The following is a 19,770-nucleotide window of genomic DNA, read 5'->3' as shown; positions in this document are numbered from 1 at the left end:
TGGCCAACAAATACATGAAAAGAAGAAAAACCTCAACACCGCTAGTCATCAGGGGAATGCAAATCAAAACCACAATAAAATATCATCTCACCCCAGGTTCAGTGGCTATTATTTAAAAGACAAAAAGTAACAAATGCTGATGAGGATGTGGAGAAAGGGGAATTCTTATACACTATTGGTGGAAATGTAAATTACTATGGCCATTATGGAAAACAGTATAGAAGTTTCTCAAAGAACTAAAAATAAAACTAATATGCAATGCAACAATCCCACTACTAGGTCTTATTGGATAAGAAAAGTATATCAGCCTATCAAAGAGATACCTACACCCCCATGTTTATTGCAGCACTATTCATAATAGACAAAATATGGAATCAATCTAAATGTCCAACAACGAATGAATGATTGATGAAAATGTGGCATATATGTGCAATGGAATATAAACTTATGACTTATTTTGGCCAATAGAATGCAGCAGATATGGTATGTGAGTTCTGAGACAAGAACTCAAGAGCCCTGTTCACTCCTGCTCTTTCTAGGAGCCCTGCCTCCATTATGTGTGCAAACCTGGAATAGACTGTTGAGCAAAAGAGCCATGTGGGACTGTTGTCATGGATAACAAATCACATGGAAGAGAGCCCAGTTGTTCTGGCCAAGGCCATTTTGGACCAACCTGCAACCAACAAACCCCTAATCATCCGAAAGAGCCCACCTGATCAAGCAGAACCATCCACTTGATCTGCGGTTGAAGAAGAAGTAAGCTTAACCGAGATCCATCCAATCCCACAGAGATCAGTAGAACCATGGAGCTGCCCATAGATTCATAGTAATATATGCTTATCTATTTGAGTTTGGAAGTGGGGAGTCATTAGACAGCAATAGCTAACTGATAGTTTATATTGATATTCGATATATATTACTGAAAATCTTGAATGAATTCTAATGAAATTATTTTTGACATATTTTCTTAAATCTAATGTTTTCTTAACTACTCAAAAGAAATTAGAGAAGATAAGCCTATTAGAATGTATATTTCCAATTATTTTCTTTTTAAGGATATTAATAACGTTAACAAATGGTGCTTGAAAATGATCTTGTGGGGTTTTTCTCCCCTCTACTGGCTATTTGCATAACATTATAAGCAATCTGCCCCGTGTCTTGGAATTAGTGTGACTGACATGGTATAAATGCTTCAAAATCTTTCAAGTCTAGGCCTGAAAACCTGGCATCTTGCATCACAAGCAACGCTTCCTAGACCAAGAGGTTTTTTTTCTGAATAGCAACTCTAGGAAACTCTTTCTTGCGTGGATCATGTTACCACGACAACAGTCCCACATGGCTTTTTAGCTCAAGTTCGTTCTTTTAATTAGAGGACTGAGATTCCTCTTCCTCTCCAACCACTTCCCCGAGGAAAATTTTCCAAACATTTCTGGCTCTTCTTTTACCTTTGGGTGTTTGCATGATGCCAGGAGGAATTTGCTAATTAGAACATCTTAGTGTTTGGTAACGGCTTTTGCAATTTTGAGAGAGCATTTGTAGAGCTGATTTTCTTAAGGTAGTTTTTTCCCCCAAAGTGGTAATTCCATGGTCTACGTCTATGCAACAACTTCCCTTTCTGCAAAAGGGATTTAGAAGTGGCCTCAAATAGGGAGCCAGGTATCCATATTGGCAAGGTGGAGTTAAGAGTGTAGAATCGTACTGAACTGTGATTCTTCCTTACCTCTGATGGCTACAATATAATCTTTATTAATTCATTCAACAAATGTTTTCTGACCACATTCTAGCTATATCACCAAATATGATGATAAACTGGAGACTATAACGAACAAGACCCTATCTTCATGGAGTTTAAACTACAAACTACAGAATGTGACAAGTGCAATATGCAGGAAAATCAACTTACCTATCTGGTTTGCATTTCCTGCCCTCTAAAATGGTTTTAATCTTACTACTGCCATCTGTGCATCATGTGAGGTTTCGGTGAATAAATTCTTGAAAACGTCCGTTGGGATTGTACTTAGCTATGAGGAACAGAAAACCTAAATAGAAGTTTATTGTTCTCAGGTAACAAAAAATCTAGAAGTAGATAATTGCTGATATTGTTTTAGTGGCTCCACATTGGGAAAGTCTCTTGACTTTTCCCTCAGAGTCAAAATATAGCTGCTTGTTCACAGCAAGATGAAGTGAACGACAGCCAGATTAATCTATCTCTCTTGTTAGTAAAAGCTGCTTTGGAACCTACCCCAATAACTTTGAATTAGATATTATGGTCCAGAATGCATCATAGGGTCACTGCTCGCTTTAGGGGAAGCTGTGAATATGGGTACTTAGCTTTCCCAGTCTCTAAAGGGTGGGAGGAGTGGGTTACAAATACGTGCTGGATCTGCCAAACTAATGTGCTGGCCACAAACATTTAACTCAAGCATGGAATACAACTGGCCTTCAGTGCCTGTTAGTTATCCATTTCTTTGTTTTCCTGAAGTTCTAGAGACAGAAGGATTTTCTAGATGCAGTAGGCTGATGCAGGGAGCCAGGAAATTGGATTTTCATTGACGCAATCAATTTAGGATCAGCCAGCAATTTTCTGGGACTGAGAATAACTGCTCAGAGAATTTTAAATAAAAAGGCAACTACATCCACATGATATGAGAAAATGTCATTTACAAGAGAAGGATCAATACTGTATATAGATTAATGGTTCATGAATTGCAGATTGTGGACTATTTGGAAGCCTCAAGAATGTGTTGGGATGCTGAAATTGTGCCCATGTGACCTTTTAATTTCGTGTTTTTAAATAATAGTACCACTTCCAAATTAACATAAGGATATGTTGGATTGTGTGGATGATCTCTGCATTAGTCAGATTAGATTAAGTTATTCTGCTACCACAAATAACTTGCAAATCTCAGTGGTTAACAAAGCCAAGGTTTATTGCTCACTGCAGGGTGAAGAGTTGGGTCAGTGACAGAGGCTGCCTCGTTTGTATGGAAATGTCTAGATATCTTCCCATTATGCACATTGGGTACTGCACACTGTTTCTTGCTTCTTCCATTCACATTTCATTTGCCAAAATGTGTCCAACGATACAGCCAGCTTCATGCAGGTGGGAAACCTGTGATCTTCCTGTGTGTTTCAGAATGGGGCCAAGAACTGAAGATGTAGTGGTAGTAATGTCTATCACAGTTATTATGCATCTAAGCACTGTTACTCGTTTTCAGTGCCATAGTATGGTACTGATTGATTTGAGATCAAGTAATGCTACCTTAATTTTTTAGGGAAAGAAGAAGTGGGCATAATGTGTAAATGATCCGGTCACACCAATACATGGTATAAAATATCATAGTACGCTGAGGAAACGAGCAGTTCAGATAGAAAAAACAAATTGGTGGGGAAATAGAGTCATGACCTGGCATGAACTACTAAAACTATGCTAAACTCAGAAAAAACTTTGCTTCTAGCTGTTATTCCATTCACTTGTGAGCAGAATTAGGAATTCAGCAATATAACATCATGTATTATATCATGTTAATGTTTTCAACTTTAGCTTTATTGGTTTTATGGTTTTATTTGACATTAACTTGTAAATTTCTTGTGCTTTCATAGTTGTATATAAGAAATAAAAATAAGAAAACTGTCATGTTTATTAAATAACACAATAAAAGCAATTTAAACTAACACAAGGGGATCTACATCTTTTCTATAAATGGTCCCTAAATTTTCTAAAAGTTGAAGGCATATTGCATAAATTGTTCAAAGATCACTCAAAATCACCAAACCAAGGTCTCCTGAATACACTGAAATCCCTGTTTTATCATGCAATACAAGGCGCAGGTTATGTAGTATGTAGAGCCCAAGTTCAAAGTTAAAAATGTGGTTTAAATGCAAGTATCAGCATTTGTTATATATGGAAACTTGAACAAGTGTTTTTTGCTCAAAAAAACTCTGAGCATGAATTTACACATGCCTAAAAGGGGAGTAGTGGCACTATGTGATTAACCAATCTCATAGGATATGGCAGAGATTGAATGAAATAACATATGTGCCAGGTACTACATGTCCCATATCAATAACTGCATATCCAGTATCAACAGTAGCAGCCATCATTATTGTTATTATTATTACAAGTCTCAGAGGGACTGAAAACCTCTCAATGAACTCGTCTTTGGATGAATTGGACCAGCAGCCTTCCGATGGATGAATTCCATGCCTTCCCTCACGTCTAGAAATATATCACCTAGATTTCCCCCAAATAGATCAATAAAGCCCAAACTGAAGTGGAAATATAGCAATTTTCAGAGGTACTTAATTAAAGGAATGGGTCAAGTCAGGTCATTAACATCCTGCATCCAGAAGAAATAATCACTGCAGGAGTGGAAAGTCTAGCCCTAGGAATTACACAGAAAGCATGACTGTTCTTTTCATGTTTCTGAAAAGTTGGTTTTCGAATTAGATCTTCATAACACTCTACACAATTTATTACTGAGCAAAACCGTGGTGGTTGGAAACTTTGATTTCACTGCTTCCTTAAAATTGCTTTGTCCATTTTACTCTTCCGGGGGTTTCACGGAATGGTGAAAAGAAAATGTTACAAAGCAAAAACCAGAATTTAAAGGACTTATTCAGAAGAACTTCGTGCTAGTGGAGTTTTTGTTGTTATTTCTCTTCCACTGAAAACATTCTTCTCTTCTATATAGCTGCCTTATGGAGCCACTATGAGACATAATTCCACTTAGGTATATAAATATTTATAACTTAATGTGCAGAACACTGCAATAATAAAATGTAGGAACATTTTTAAAAACATCAATGACTTTAATTTGGTGCTGGCAATTAGAATTTTCAAAACACAGAGGCTTTGAATATACGAGTACCTCAATTGATCTCCAATGAACCATCTTTCATAAGCATATGTATCTTTTACGCTTTGTAAACACCAAAGGTCTTGAAAAACAATTGCTCAACAAATATTTTTTTGATGACGCTTTCTCATTACGACAGACCCAAATCATAAGGTAATCATCAACTAATGAATCTCTTCCTCAGGTTAGAATTTTGGACGAAACTTTCCATGTCAAGAATTTTGTCCATAACATTGAAACTCAAATAATTTTATGTATAAGTACAGCTTTCAAAAAGCAATTGGTAATAAATGTAGCAAATGCCTCACATTATTCCCAACATAATTTTCAAATTTGATTTTCCAGTGTAAAACTCAAGGCAAAACAAAAACCAATCACCCAGCTAATTGCTGTGAAATACAAAGTCATCTTTCCACTGATTTATTTTGTAATATGGTTTGGTTTTACTTACCTGTGATGCACTCAAAACATTACAACTTGTTTATTCTTATGAAAATTAATAATAAATAGAGTCTTAATCTGGGGACTGGAGAATCAGACTCCTTCTGGCTTGTTTACAAAGTGATCTGTCTTCCTTTCCCGAGAAGCAAGTAAAATGCTTGCTCAAAGGCTGAAAGAAGGTTGGTTGGTAATCTCTAACATGAGGAAATCTGTGCTATTCAATTGAGCCAGATAGCTGTTTCAATCACAAGTTGAACTTTGTAAATGAAAAGAGTTAACTCTGCAAAATATTTGAAGAGATTTATTCTGAGCCAAATATGAGTGACCATGGCTTGTGACACAGCCCTCAGGAGACCCTCAGAACATGTCCACAAGGTGGTCAGGGCTCAGCCTAGTTTTATACATTTTAGGGAGACATGAGACATCAATCAAATACATGTAAGCTATGCATTGGATTGGTCCAGAAAGGTGGGGCAATTTGAAGCAGGAAGGGCCTGCAGGTTATCAGTAGATTTAAAAATCTTCTGATTGGCAATTGATTGAAAGAGTGATTATCAGTAAAAAGGAATATCTGGGTTATGATAAGGGGTTGTGGAGACCAAAGTTTTATCATGCAGACGAAACCTCCAGGTAACAGGCTTCAGAGAGAATAGACTGTAATGTTTCATATCAGACTTAAGGTCTGTGTCAATATTAAATGCTGGTCTGCTTTTTCTGAATTTCAAAAGGGAGGAGGGTATCGTAAGGCCTGCCTGACCCTTCCCTCCCATCATGGCCTGAGCCAGTTTTTCAGGTTAACTTTGGAGTGCCCTGGCCAAGAGGAGGGGCCCATTTAGATGACTGGGGAGGCTTAGAATTTTATTTTTGGTTTACAACTTTTAAAAAAAAAGTGTAAGATAGATTTGACTCAGTAGTTATATTTCTCCCTTGAAATTGATGACAGTTAACAAGATATTTTAATGTTATTGTGTCTAAAAATCTCCCTTTTCCTTGGTCACATATTACAATTCCAAATTCCTTCTTAAAAAATAATAATAATTTGGAAAGTTCTGTTGTTAACAAGAAAGCATTCAGAAGCGTATTTCTCCTGGGGTTCATAAATGTAAATGAGAAAAAAAATTCACCTATGTTTTCATAAAGTCATTATAAAATAGCAAATTCTTCTGCTTGCAAAAGTATATATTTAATTTAATATCATAATTATACAATTTAAAACTCACAAAGGCAGGATATTTTACACTCTTTTATTGTAAAATACACATTGAGAAAAGTGCATCAAATATGTATTTACATATAGTTCATTTGTTATAAAGTGAACCCCTATGCAACCACACAGTCAGTGCCCCAGAAGCCCCTGTGTATCTTTCTTTAAAATTTATCCCAGCCCCTCCTACCCACCATTAGCCTGACTTCCTGTAAAACAGCAAATTCCTAATGAGCTCTGTTGAGAGACTGCCATTCAAGTGACTCTTTAGCATTTCCCAGTTATCAGCACCATGTTCCTGTCCAGAGGCACATGCAATTTTAAAAGGTTATGAAACTACCAATCCAGGACATACTTCCATAAACTCATTCATTTCCATCCAAATGCGGGAAAACCATCCTTTAATCAGAATATATTGCACCGTGAGGTGACGGTGGATTTGTTATACTGATTATCACATTACATTAGAGAGTATGTGTATGTGGAGTAGAGTATGGTCTTCCTTAACAGGTTATGAACCCCACAGAGAAGGATCGTCCTTATTAATCTTGGTCCACCTGCCTTCTCATCCAGCACCTGGAATAGAATGTATATGCAAATGTTTTGCAAATGAAATGAGTCAAGAAATACTTATGGAGTGCCTGTTGTGTGCTAGGCATCATTCTAGGCATGGGGGATATAGTAATGAACAAAAGAAACAGGTTTCTTGCTGTCATTGAATCTACATTCTAGTGGAAATGACAGATAATAAATTCTTAAATGAAGAAGAAAAAATATCAAATAGTGATAAGTGTCCTACAGAGAATTAAAATAGGATCACATGCAAGAGCACTGGTTCTCAGAGAACGATCTCCATATCACCCACATCGGCATCACTCAGGAATTTGTTAGAAATGCTGATTGTCAGGCTTCACCCCAGATCTGCTGAATCTGGAACTCTGGAGGGGGAGCCCAGCAGACTGTGCTCTAACAAGCCCTCCAGTCATGGGAAGATCAGGAGGGAAGCATTCCAGGCAGAGGAACCAGGTAGTGCAAATCCCAAGACAGAAGCACACATAGTTAAGTTCAAGGAAAAGCAAAAAGGCCACTGTGGCTGGAGTAGGGCAAGTAAAACCTGGAGCGGAACACTGGATTTGACAGATAAGGAGAAAAACCTCTTTTCTGGCCTTATAGGCGTGGCAGTGTCTTTGGATTTGATTCTCACATAGATGAAATGCCTTGATTCTCACAGTTTTAAGTAGAATAACATGGGTTGGCTGCTGGACAAAAAACTTAATGCATACAAAATGCATATATATATGTGTGTGTGTGTGTGTGCATCGATGCAACATATATGTATATATGCAATACATACGTATATATATTGCATGTATAGTATATGCACATGTAAGTATATGTTATATATATAAGTTGTGTATACATTATGTATATATGTAAAGTGTATGTGTGTATATATGTATATATACATATATATGTATATATGTATATATACATATACATATATGCAATATGTGTATATGTTGCATGTATAGTGCATGCATATATATGTATACATATGTATACTTATATATACTTATATATATGTATATATGTAAGGTGTGTGCGTGTGTGTGTGTGTATAAAATTGCTAAGCTTCCTTTGCCCAAACAAGTGTTTTTTGTTTTTGTTTTTTCTTTTCCCCCAAAGCAAGTTGGTTTACTAGCTTGAGACAATCAGTTTGGAAAATAGTTTGATGCTACCACTTTCCATACGATGAGAGCTGAACTTGCTCTGGAGCAAGACCTTTGCGATGCAAGTTATTCCTGGTTAGCTATCCCGTAGCTCCTGCAGGGTTTCGTAAATACTGCCTGCCAAAGTACTCCTTATGAAACTGGCAGCAAAGATGTTGTGAATGGATAAAGAGGAAGGGGTGATGCCAAACTAAGGAAGAACAGAGATGAAAAATATTTTGATTTCATTCATATGACATCATTTGGTTGCCATAATGCCAGATCTTGAGCTTTCAAGGGAAAGAGGGGTAGTACAGAGTGCCATGTATGAAATTTTTTTTAAAGATTTTAATTAATAACTATCAAAACTACCAGCTTATTACCATCACACTAAGAAAACTTAAAATTTCAAGTAGATAGTTAATAAGCCTAGCCCCCTACTAATGCAAAAATAATCAAACATGCTTATTTACTAAGAGCAAATTTATAATAACACTCAATGCCCTATTTTCCTATGCCATTTGTAATCATCTTTCACTAATGTAGTTGCTATTCTTCCAAAATACAGCATCTCTCACACTATAGAAGGCAGAAGCATGGACAATTTACGAACCTAGAAATCCTAATTTTATTCTGATAGTTGCTCTAATGAATAATTTACATACTAATGTTAATTAGATGAATTAATAATTTTTCTCATGTGGCAAGATTGTTATTAAAATAGTTCATCCGAAGGACATTGGCCCATTTCTTTGCAGGTCTATCTGGTAGTGGATTTGAGATACCATCAGTTTGTACCTCTTGTCTCTTTTCTAGCTCTGCTATCCATTAAAAGTAAATTCCAGCACACATTTGCATGTAAATTAAAGCTTTCTTTTAGTAGTAGAAAATTTCTCTCTTTTTATTCTAATTTACTGGCCAGTTAATAGGTTCCTGCATATTTGTTTTCCAATTCACAGCTCCACTCATTAAAAATAAAACCTTTTGAATGTTATTTGGTTAGAGATAACTTGAAAGAAATTTGTAAAAATAGTGTAAGTTTTTAAAAGATCATTTACTTTGATTGGAAGAAACGCATGGAAGCATTTCAGAACTTTGTTTTTAAATAAAAAATTCAAAAGTGAAAGTAAAAACAACTTATTGGTAAGCAAATGGATTCTATTATTGCTATTACCTACTTTTTGCTTAGAACTTCATTAATTTTTCATTAATATTTTATACGGTCTCATAGGGTTATCCTAAAAAGAGGTCACTGCATTAAGGCCTATGCATCTATAATTTCTTGTTATATGATGAATAAATGATTTCTTGATTATCTGCTATGATAAAAAACAATAATAATCCCTGATGATGAGTTATTTACAAGCAAATTAGGAAGATGAGATAATTTCTAAAAGATAATGAATACCATGAGGGGGGATGTTACTATGCAATTTGATTTACAAATTTAATTTACAAATTTAATTACTGTCACTGGTCACCAGGCCCATAACCATAGCACTCCGCCCCCCAAAAAAAACATGCACTCCTCTCAGTTAAAACATTTTGTGCATGTTTCAATACATGTATAATCATTTATTTTATATATATAACACTATTATATTGTACTATGCACATGTTTGACTAAATTTAAAATAGGACTTTTAAAATGATTTGATAAAGATTGAAGTAACAAAATCTTAGTTATAATTTTATTTTATATATTCATGATAAAACATTCTTTTCCAACTAACACATATTATTAGTATTTTATGGGGAACAACATGATTGAATATGCCTTAATATTTTTTAAAATGCAAGTTGAACCATGATTTTAAAGGTCTGATTCTAAGTTAAATGTTGGCTTTTTGTGGCAGTCAAGAGTTACAAAGACATCTCAAAAAGATAACATGGATCCAAATAGAAGAGGGACATCAGTGGACACGTATCCTAAATGTTGATATTTATTTTCAGACCCAACTGCCAATTTTGCAGCATTGTTTAAAACTGGTAAATTTGCATCTTCCTCAATGTCAGTTCATGTTTTGTAAATTAAATGACAAATGCCTTCTGGTTTTTAAACAAAAGGGTTCATAAACCTACTAAAACTCTTCTTCAGAAAGATTTCTTTTTTTTTTTTCTTTTATTATTATTATTATACTTTAGGTTTTATGGTACATGTGCCCAATGTGCAGGTAAGTTACATATGTATACATGTGCCATGCTGGTGCGCTGCACCCACCAACTCATCATCTAGCATTAGGTATATCTCCCAGTGCTATCCCTCCCCCCTCCCCCCAACACACAACAGTCCCCGAAGTGTGATGTTCCCCTTCCTGTGTCCATGTGTTCTCACTGTTCAATTCCCACCTATGAGTGAGAATATGCGGTGTTTGGTTTTTTTGTTCTTGCGATAGTTTACTGAGAATGATGATTTCCAATTTCATCCATGTCCCTACAAAGGACATGAACTCATCATTTTTTATGGCTGCATAGTATTCCATTTCTTTTCCTGAGCTAGAAGTTCTGTTTCCTTTGGGTATATATCCAGTAATGGGATTGCTGGGTTGAATGGTATTTCTGTCTTTAAGTCGTTGGGGAATCACCACACTGTCTTCCACAATGGCTGAACGAATCTGCACTCCTACCAAGAGTGTATGAGAACACATGGACACATAAAGGGGAACAATAAACACTGGGGCCTTTTGGAGGGTGGAAGTAGGGAAAGGATCAGGAAAAATAACTAATGGGTAGTAGGCTTAATAGTGATGAGGCCAGACACGGTGGCTCATACCTGTAATCCCAGCATTTTGGGAGGCTGAGGCGGGCAGATCACGAGGTCAGGAGATCGAGACCATCCTGGCCAACACGGTGAAACCCCATCTCTACTGAAAATACAAAAAAAATTAGCCGGGCGCGGTGGCGGGCACCTGTAGTCCCAGCTACTCGGGAGGCTGAGGCAGGAGAATGGCGTGAACCCAGGAGGCGGAGCTTGCAGTGAGCCGAGATCACGCCACTGCACTCCAGCTTGGGCGACAGAGCCAGATTCCGTCTCAAAAAAAAAAAAAAAAAGTGATGATTAATAGGTGATTACATAATCTGTACAACAAACCCTCATGACGTGTTTACCGATGTAACAAACCTGCCATGTACCCCTGAACTTAAAACAAAAGTTAAAAAAAAAAAAGAAATTGTTTCCATTTTTTATTTTTAAGGATATAGATGGGTTCCCTCCATCCACCCACCCACACATCCATTTTTAAAGGCTCCTCTCAACAAAACATGTTTCTTTTGAAGAGCATGTTGCTTTTCACTGTTAAAATATCACCTTTACCTTGCATGGCCATTCTAAGCTTCCCCACATGCCCCCAAATCTTAGTTTCAGGCCGAATATTCTGCCCGATTTCTTTTAACCTTGAAACATGGGTGAGGAATAGTTGACAGTAGGACTAGGAGCTGCATTGTGCTGGCGCTGGTTTGCTGCGTGCCTGGGCTTACATTATCATTGCTATTTTCAATCTGCAATTTCTTTTCAGGAATCTTAAAGTCTTTTGTAATTTTATGAGGGTATGTCTAATTAAAACGAGGTTGCATTGTCCACACATCCACTTCACAGTAAAAATGTAATCTGCAATGCGTTGCGTTGGGCAGCAGTGAATCAAAGAGCCCAGATGCGGCTAGGGACCACTCTGCACCAAGCAATTTCATCTCTTCTTTCCTTTGCCTTGCACAGGGTGCCAGAGGAATGATCTCCTAGGCTCAGAGCTGGGTGAAAACACCATGTTGACTTGTATAATAGTTATTGGCAAAGGCCAGTTACCTTCCTGTTTTATACAAATGTAAGTGTAAATAAAACTGCGCCATTTTGCTCTACTGGCTCTCCTGAGTCTTCGTTAGGATGCTGTGTGTACTCCACTGAGGAGCTGTCATAGCAGAAGGCAGAGAAAATGGGCTTCTTTTCCCGGCTTTTGAATTTCAAACACCTAGTTCTTGAGGGAAGAGAAAAGACTCTCTTTTCACTCTGAGTATGAACCACAACTTGGGGAAACAGATGATGAATAAAAGCACAGCTTCCCCTCCCCTCAGTTCAAAACACTTCTTTAAGCAGTGGAAGAGAGACAATCAGAAGGGAATCAACAAGAGAGGTGACTTCAGGGGGGGCCCTGAGAGACAGCCCTGGGCCCTGCTTCTCAAGTAGATTGGTGGAATGCTAGAAAAGAGAGCACCCGGACCGTGGGAGACATGATTTTTACCTTAGGCACACACGTCAGGACCCTAAGATGTAAATCCACTGTATGGTAATATCGGCACTCTTTTAAACATTTCCTGAAACTTCCTATACAGACACACTGGAATTTTACTTTTAATCTTTTTGTATATGCTACCCCAAGTTCCAGGATTTGGAAAGCATGCATTAAACTCAAATAATTTGAAGACCACTTTAATACATTCTCAAAGCATATTTGTTAAATTATCAGTCAAAAACCGTGTCTAATTTTAGTCATGTATCATCTCTAAGACTCCAATGTTTAGAAAATCTGTAGCATGAAAAATCCATAATAAGAATGATTTGTGTATGGAAGATGAAGCACTGAGCGAAGGACTCTTAATTTTCATTGGATTGGGTTTGTTTTTAAATTTACCAAAAAAAGGTGGGGGGAAGGTAATAGATGTTGGGCTGAGGTATTTACCATGGACTCTTCTTTTTTGCTTTAATGCTAAAAATGATTAATCAAATTTGGCCAGTTAACATCATGAACATGTGATATTCCTCTTTGCACTGGTCTCTTAGGAAACTTTAGAAATGCTACTTGCCTTGCAACCCAGTTTTCTTTACTAATCCGTCTTAATTGTGTCATCGGCCATGTAGCTAAATTGCCTGTGGATATATGTGATCACCAGGCTAACCTGTTCAAATGGCAGGTTAACTATGTTCTGTCCCCTGCATGATCAGCTACTCAAATGTGAAAGGATGTGTTTGCAAAATCGAAAGCATGCCACTCAAGTAAAATTAATGGATGTAAATATGAACTCTTTTGGACAAATGTATTCTGTATTGCAAAGACAAATTGTGGGCTAGTGAAAAACCTTCAAAGTATCTTGCATGTTTGCTAGAAGATAATTGGAATGACCTAGCTACAGGGATGTTTTGTAATTGTTGCTACTGAGTAGTCTCTGAGAAGTCCAATAATATCCTCTTAAAACACACCAAAGAGCGAAGATGAACACCATCTGGCCTGTTTTCCAAAACAGTTGGTCATCACAGTTGATGTTAATTCGAACATTCATTTCTTCTGAAATGAGGTGGGGGCTGTATTCTTGCTCTCCAACAATGTCCTTAAGTTCCAGTCTTTGATTCATGCATCAGCCTTTCTGTTGCTGCCAATGTTTATTTTGTTTAAACATGAATTTAATTTAGCATATTTGTAATAACTAAGTAATTTATGCTCATAAAAATATTCAGATAACAAAGGAAAATAGAAAGAAATGAATAAATACTATCCATAATCCCAACACTCAGGAATAATGTTCTATTTTTATATGTCTATCTATAGGCCTATGTTTATCTTTCTAATTTAAATATAATTTAAATAAAAATGAAATTACATTTACTGGTTTTTTGACTTATCTTTACTTAATACTAAATATCATGAATATTTTCCTGTCAATAAAAATAAGATAGTAATTGTTATGGTTGTATAAAGTATATGGGTGGTTTGGAATATATTAACTAATCTCATATGGATATGCATTAGGCTATTTTTAAATTTTTTCTATATTAGGCATCCTTTTCTAATATTTATTTTTAATTATTTTAATATTTTAAGTTCCAGGGTACATGTGCAGGATGTGCAGGTTTGTTACATAGGTAAACATGTGCCATGGTGTTTTGCTGCACCCATCAACCCATCACCTAGGTATTAAGCCCAGCATGCGTGAGCTATTTTTCCTAATTAGGCATCTTTTTCTTAAAGCAAAATCAGCTCTATTGAGACATGTCCAAACCACCTATTAATATTTTAAGCATAGAATTTGAGGAGTTTGGAAATGTAAGCAAATATTCTATGTATACACATTTGTGCATGTGGAAAATTATTTCCCTAGCATAAATTCCTAGAAATGAAGTCATTGGTCTACAGTACATGTACTTAAGCTTTTTTTATAGAAATCGTCAAAGTGCTCTCTAGAAATGCTGCACCAAGAAATACTTCTGATTCCTATGTTACTCAAAGAAATAGAAAATTTTAAAAATAGCTGGCAAGACAATTTTGGAAGGATTTTCAAAATGAGTCTACAAGTCCCTGCATAATCTGGGCCCTGTCAACCTCGCCAAACCAATTATACACCCCCTTGTATGCTACATACCAGTAGATACTCATTTGTTCAAACATGCCCAGTTCTTTCCCTCTCGGGGCATCTTGCCAGACTTTTTGCACTGCTACATCCCGGTACCCCACATGGTGGATCTTTGCATCATTCAAGCCTCAGCTTAAAAAATCCCCTACTCAGAAAGCCCTCCTGCCACCGGCCCATTTAATATCAGTTTTCTCATTGTTCTCTGTGTCTGAATCATGTTTGTTTTCTCTGAACATTTTGTACCATGTGCAGAATTATTTGTTTATTGCTTAATTTTTTGTCTTTCTCAGTAGAATGTGAGTTCCATGAGGGTAAAGAAATTATGCGTCTTTAGTATATATTCTGTATTGAGTTGTTGAAAAAGACTAAAGGATAAATGAACAAATGGAAGATATTTACCAGTGTGTTTGTTGTATACATGCAATCAGCTGAACAAAATTTTAAAAGTTGATTGTTTGTTCTTATTTAATTGTTTGACTAACAGCATCTCAAATCCATAACTGCCAATTGACATAAGAATGATTATCTTAAATCTTATGCAAATGATTAAAACTGACCTAAGAAAGTCTAGGGAAGTGATGCATAGCTGAAGAAGAATATTAATTTTTTTTTTTTTTTTTTGAGATGGAGTCTCGCTCTATCGCCCAGGCTGGAGTGCAGTGTCGTGATCTCGGCTCACTGCAACCTCTGCCTCCCAGGGTCAAGTAGCTGGGAATACAGGCCTGTGCACCACCATGCCCAGCTAATTTTTTATATTTTAGTAGAGACAGGGTTTCACCATGTTGGCCAGGATGGTCTCAATCTCCTGACCTCATGATCTGCCCACCTCGTCTTCCTAAAGTGCTGGGATTACAGGTGTGAGCCACTGCGCCCGGCCAGAAGAGTATTAATTTCTAAAATTTTCCTCATCTCATGTTTTCTCTTCAAATGATGCCAGTCTGGGCTCCCACCCTTCCTAAGTCTCCACAGAAATTGTTTTGTCTCATTTATTGATGATTTCCTTGGTGCTAAAACTGCTGGACCTTCTCTGTCCTTCAATAGCAGCAGATGACACACTGGGATGAGCCTGCTCCATCCTTCCCAAGACATTCTCCTTCCTTTACTTCTATTTTCTTCCTCTATTTGAACTTTCAACATGTCAGTGCTCCAAGAATTTGTCTACCCTCTTCAATTTTCTAGCTAGAAAGGTCTCATCCAGTCCATATGCCTAAAAATAACCTACGTGACTCTTAAATATTTACCTCTTGCAAAGTCACTCCACTGAACTCAAGATGCAATTAGATAGCCAATTGCTTATTTCATATCCAGCCATTATCTTAGTAGACACACTTAGTATGTGTGATCCACAGTTTGTTTCCAGTCTTTATCTTCATCTCTCATCATGTGTACAAAGTGGTTTCCTTCTCAGACTCTACCGTCTTATTAAATGAAATTTCCATTTACATACCATCTCAAGCCTTGCAGTTAAGGGTCATTCTTGGTTCTTTTCTTTTTACCATCCACCTCAAACAACCCACCTTCACCATTTGTAAATATATATTTGAAATCCATCTGCTTCTCTCCATCTCTACTGTTGTCCTCTAACTTTAAACCATCATCACTTCTCACCTGGATTATGGAAATATCCTTCTAATTTTCAATACTTTCATTCTTCCCTGCCTATGATGCATTTTCCCCAGAGAAATCAGAGGAACCTCTAAAAAATGCAGCCTACATGATGCCATTCCTCCGCCAAGAGCTATAAATATTGCTTAATTCTTGGAAAATAGCCACACTTCTGACAGGCAAGAACAAGGTAACTGCAATAGACATTTCCATTTAACAAGTGGAGGAATCAAAAGTATATAATAGTTGCCAGTCCATAAAGACTCTAAAATTCAGGTGACCATGTGTTCCTAGGGCTCCCTACTCCCAAATCAGGATGCTCTTGGATTGGAATTCCTTTATGCTCCTTACCATGGTTCGCAAATGTGTTATTCTCTTCTACCATTGGGAAAGTCACCCTCTTCCAAACCCTCATAGATTATTCTTGGTACCTGCCATAGAACTTAAAATATTTTGTCATGGAACATATTTATATGTAAACCTGCCTGTGAGCAGGTACTGCAATTCAATGTTGTATTCCCCACTCCGCATGGAAAATAGAGACTTTACTAACATGGATACCCAAGACCTGTTTACTGGATTATGAATTTTACAAAGAGTCAACAATTACCAAAAACGTTTCTATGTTAGAAGACCCATGCAAGGCCATAGGTTAGCACCTAGAAGAGGAAAAGGAAAACGTCAGTTTCAAGTTGATATAAATTTCAGAAAATCTCTCCAGCCACAAAATTCTTAAATTACTGTCTCAGGACAGAGTTGGAACTACTTCACTTCAATACCAGAGAGAAGCTCTCTTATTTGTTTCACAATTAAGGGACCAAAATAGTTGGTTGCAATGGCTCACACCTGTAATCCCAGAACTTTGAGAGGCTGAGGCAGGCAGATGGCTTGAGCCCAGGAGTTTGAGGCAAACCTGGGCAACACAGCAAGACCTATCTCAAACAAAAACAAAAACAAAAACTAACCAGGTGTGGTGGTGTATGCCTGTAGTTTCAGCTACCCAGGATGCTGAGGATCACCTGAGCCCAGGAGGTCGAGCCTGCAGTAAGCTATGATCCCACCACTGCACACTGCACTCCAGCCTGGGTGACAGAGAGAGACCCTGTCTCAAAAAAAAAAAAAAAAAATAGACAGCAAAACATTGCTTTCTGCTATTGGCCAACATATACACATGTGAACATACACAACTTGATGACTTGTAGATTGTAGAAGTCCGTCATCTACAACAGACCTTGGAATACTTTTTTATTTACTGTGAAGAGTTCTTCTCATTAGACTCCTGTGTGGTTATCAAATATTAACAATTATGAGACCTACAATAATAATAATCCAGACTCATGTAAATTTCCCATATGTAATTGATCAAATGTTTGTGTCTCCCCCACCAATTCCCATGTTGCAGCCTTGAACCCCCAACATGACAGTATTTGGAGATGGGACCTTTGGAAAATACTTAGGGTTAAATGAGGCCATGAGGGTGGGGCCCTCTTGATGTCAGTGCTCATACAAGAAGAAACACCAGGGCTGGGCACGGTGGCTCACGCCTGTTATCCCAGCACTTTGGAGGCTGAGGCGGGAGGATCACCTGAGGTCAGGAGTTTAAGACCAGCCTAGCCAACATGGCGAAACCCCATCTCTACTAAAAATACAAAAAATTAACTGGGCATGGTGGTGCACACTTACAGTCCCAGCTACTCGGGAGGCTGAGGCAGGAGAATTGCTTGAACCTGGGAGGCAGAGGTTGCAGTGAGCTGAGATCGCACCACTGCACTCCAGTCTGGGTGACAGACTGAGACTCCATCTCAAAAAAAAAAAAAAAAAAAAAAGAGAGGGAGAGAGGAGAGAGAGACATGCAGAGAGAAGCAATCCGGAAGAGTCCTCACTAGAAATTCACCATGCTAACACCCTGATCCTGGACTTCCAGCCTCCAGATTGTGAGAAAATACATTTCTATTGCTTAATCCATCCAATCTACAGTATTTTACAGTATTTTGTTGCGGTACCTCAAGCTGATTAACCGACTATAAATCATTTTATTTAATGTAGTTAGCTGTGTGAGTAGGTATCACTGTTGGCATCTCAGGTTTTTGTGGTAAAGTAAGGGTCAAAGGATTCAGAAGCTGCCTTAGTTTACTCTGGATTAAGGTTTCCCAAGCTTAGCATCACTGACATTTGGGGAAAGAACTCTGTCAGGGAGGTAGGGCTACTGTCCTGTGCATTGGAGGGTGTTTAACAGCACCCTGGCCTCTACCCACTAAATACCAGCAGCAATCCCATCTCTGAGTTGTGACAATCAAAAACATCTCCAGACATTGTCACATTTTCCCTGGGTGGTCAAAATGATGGTGGGCTGAGAACCAGCAATCTAGACTCTTTCCCGCTACCAGTCACTTTGGGGAACACCAGTGTAGCTTATGTCTTCTTGAAACTAACCCATGTTGTTTGATGTTCCAATCTATAAAATCTATGACAAAAAAAAAAGAAAAATGAAAAAAGAACTTTACTGAACACTATGACTGTTTTGAGCTGTCACATGTCAATGGAAGGTGAAATTTGAGAACAAGGTCCTTTATAATTCAATTTCCTCTGATCTGATATAGTGAATCCACGGGTGGCCCTATCTTTGATGGTGGCACACTTCCAAACTCAAAGAAATCCATGTGTCATTGTGTTACGATGCCCTGTCACCAGTGCCCTTAAGTAAAAGAAAACTTTGGTAACATTTCATGACAGACTCTAGAATGTCTGATTTCATATATTTTTAAAAATGATTCTGTCACAGTAGAATCAAAGTCAGCAAATAATTATATAGAAACTGTGGCTACTCCTGAAAAATATGACAACTTGCATTCTATGCATTATTTTTGGCTATTTAAAAATTACATATAGTAGGATTTTAGCTATTTTTATCAAATTTACATTTAGAAAAAGTCAGATATAAAGTCCAGATTTGCAACTGGACATTAAAGTTTTGTCAGAAATTGTGAAACTCTACTATCAAATGGCTGTCTTTTTTTTTTTTTTTTTTTTTTTTTTTTTTTTTTTTTTGAGACAGAGTCTCGCTCTGTCGCCCAGGCTGGAGTGCAGTGGCGTGATCTCAGCTCACTGCAAGCCCCACCTCCCGGGTTCATGCAATTCTCCTGCCTCAGCCTCCTGAGTAGTTGGGACTACAGGTGCCTGCCACCACGCCTGGCTAATTTTTTGTATTTTTCTTTTTTTTAGTAGAGAAGGGTTTCACCATGTTGGCCAGGATGGTCTCGATCTCCTGACCTCGTGATCCACCCGAAATGGCTGTCTTCTTGATGTGGACACACCTTTACATAAGATTTCATCAGATAAGATGAAATTAAGCCTTCAATCGAGCCATCTATTTTTAGTCACATTTATGAATCCATTGTTAGTAATTCTGCCACTGAGAACTCCACAAATCCTTGGAAGACTGGAAAACTGAAATACACTGGAAAAACTTCAGTTTTGTTTCACGCAACCTCCAACACATATTAAAAGAGCAATTTCTGAATTTGAGAGTGGTGCCAAGTTCCTGAAAGTGTTTCATCATCCACTTCAGTTCTGACCACCAGTTAGTTGAAGAGTTATTAGAACTCACTTCCCTAAA

This window comes from Pongo abelii, chromosome 21 (genome assembly GCF_028885655.2).
Source record: "Pongo abelii isolate AG06213 chromosome 21, NHGRI_mPonAbe1-v2.0_pri, whole genome shotgun sequence".
NCBI classification, from domain to species: domain Eukaryota; kingdom Metazoa; phylum Chordata; class Mammalia; order Primates; family Hominidae; genus Pongo; species Pongo abelii.
This window is presented reverse-complemented; position numbering follows the sequence as displayed.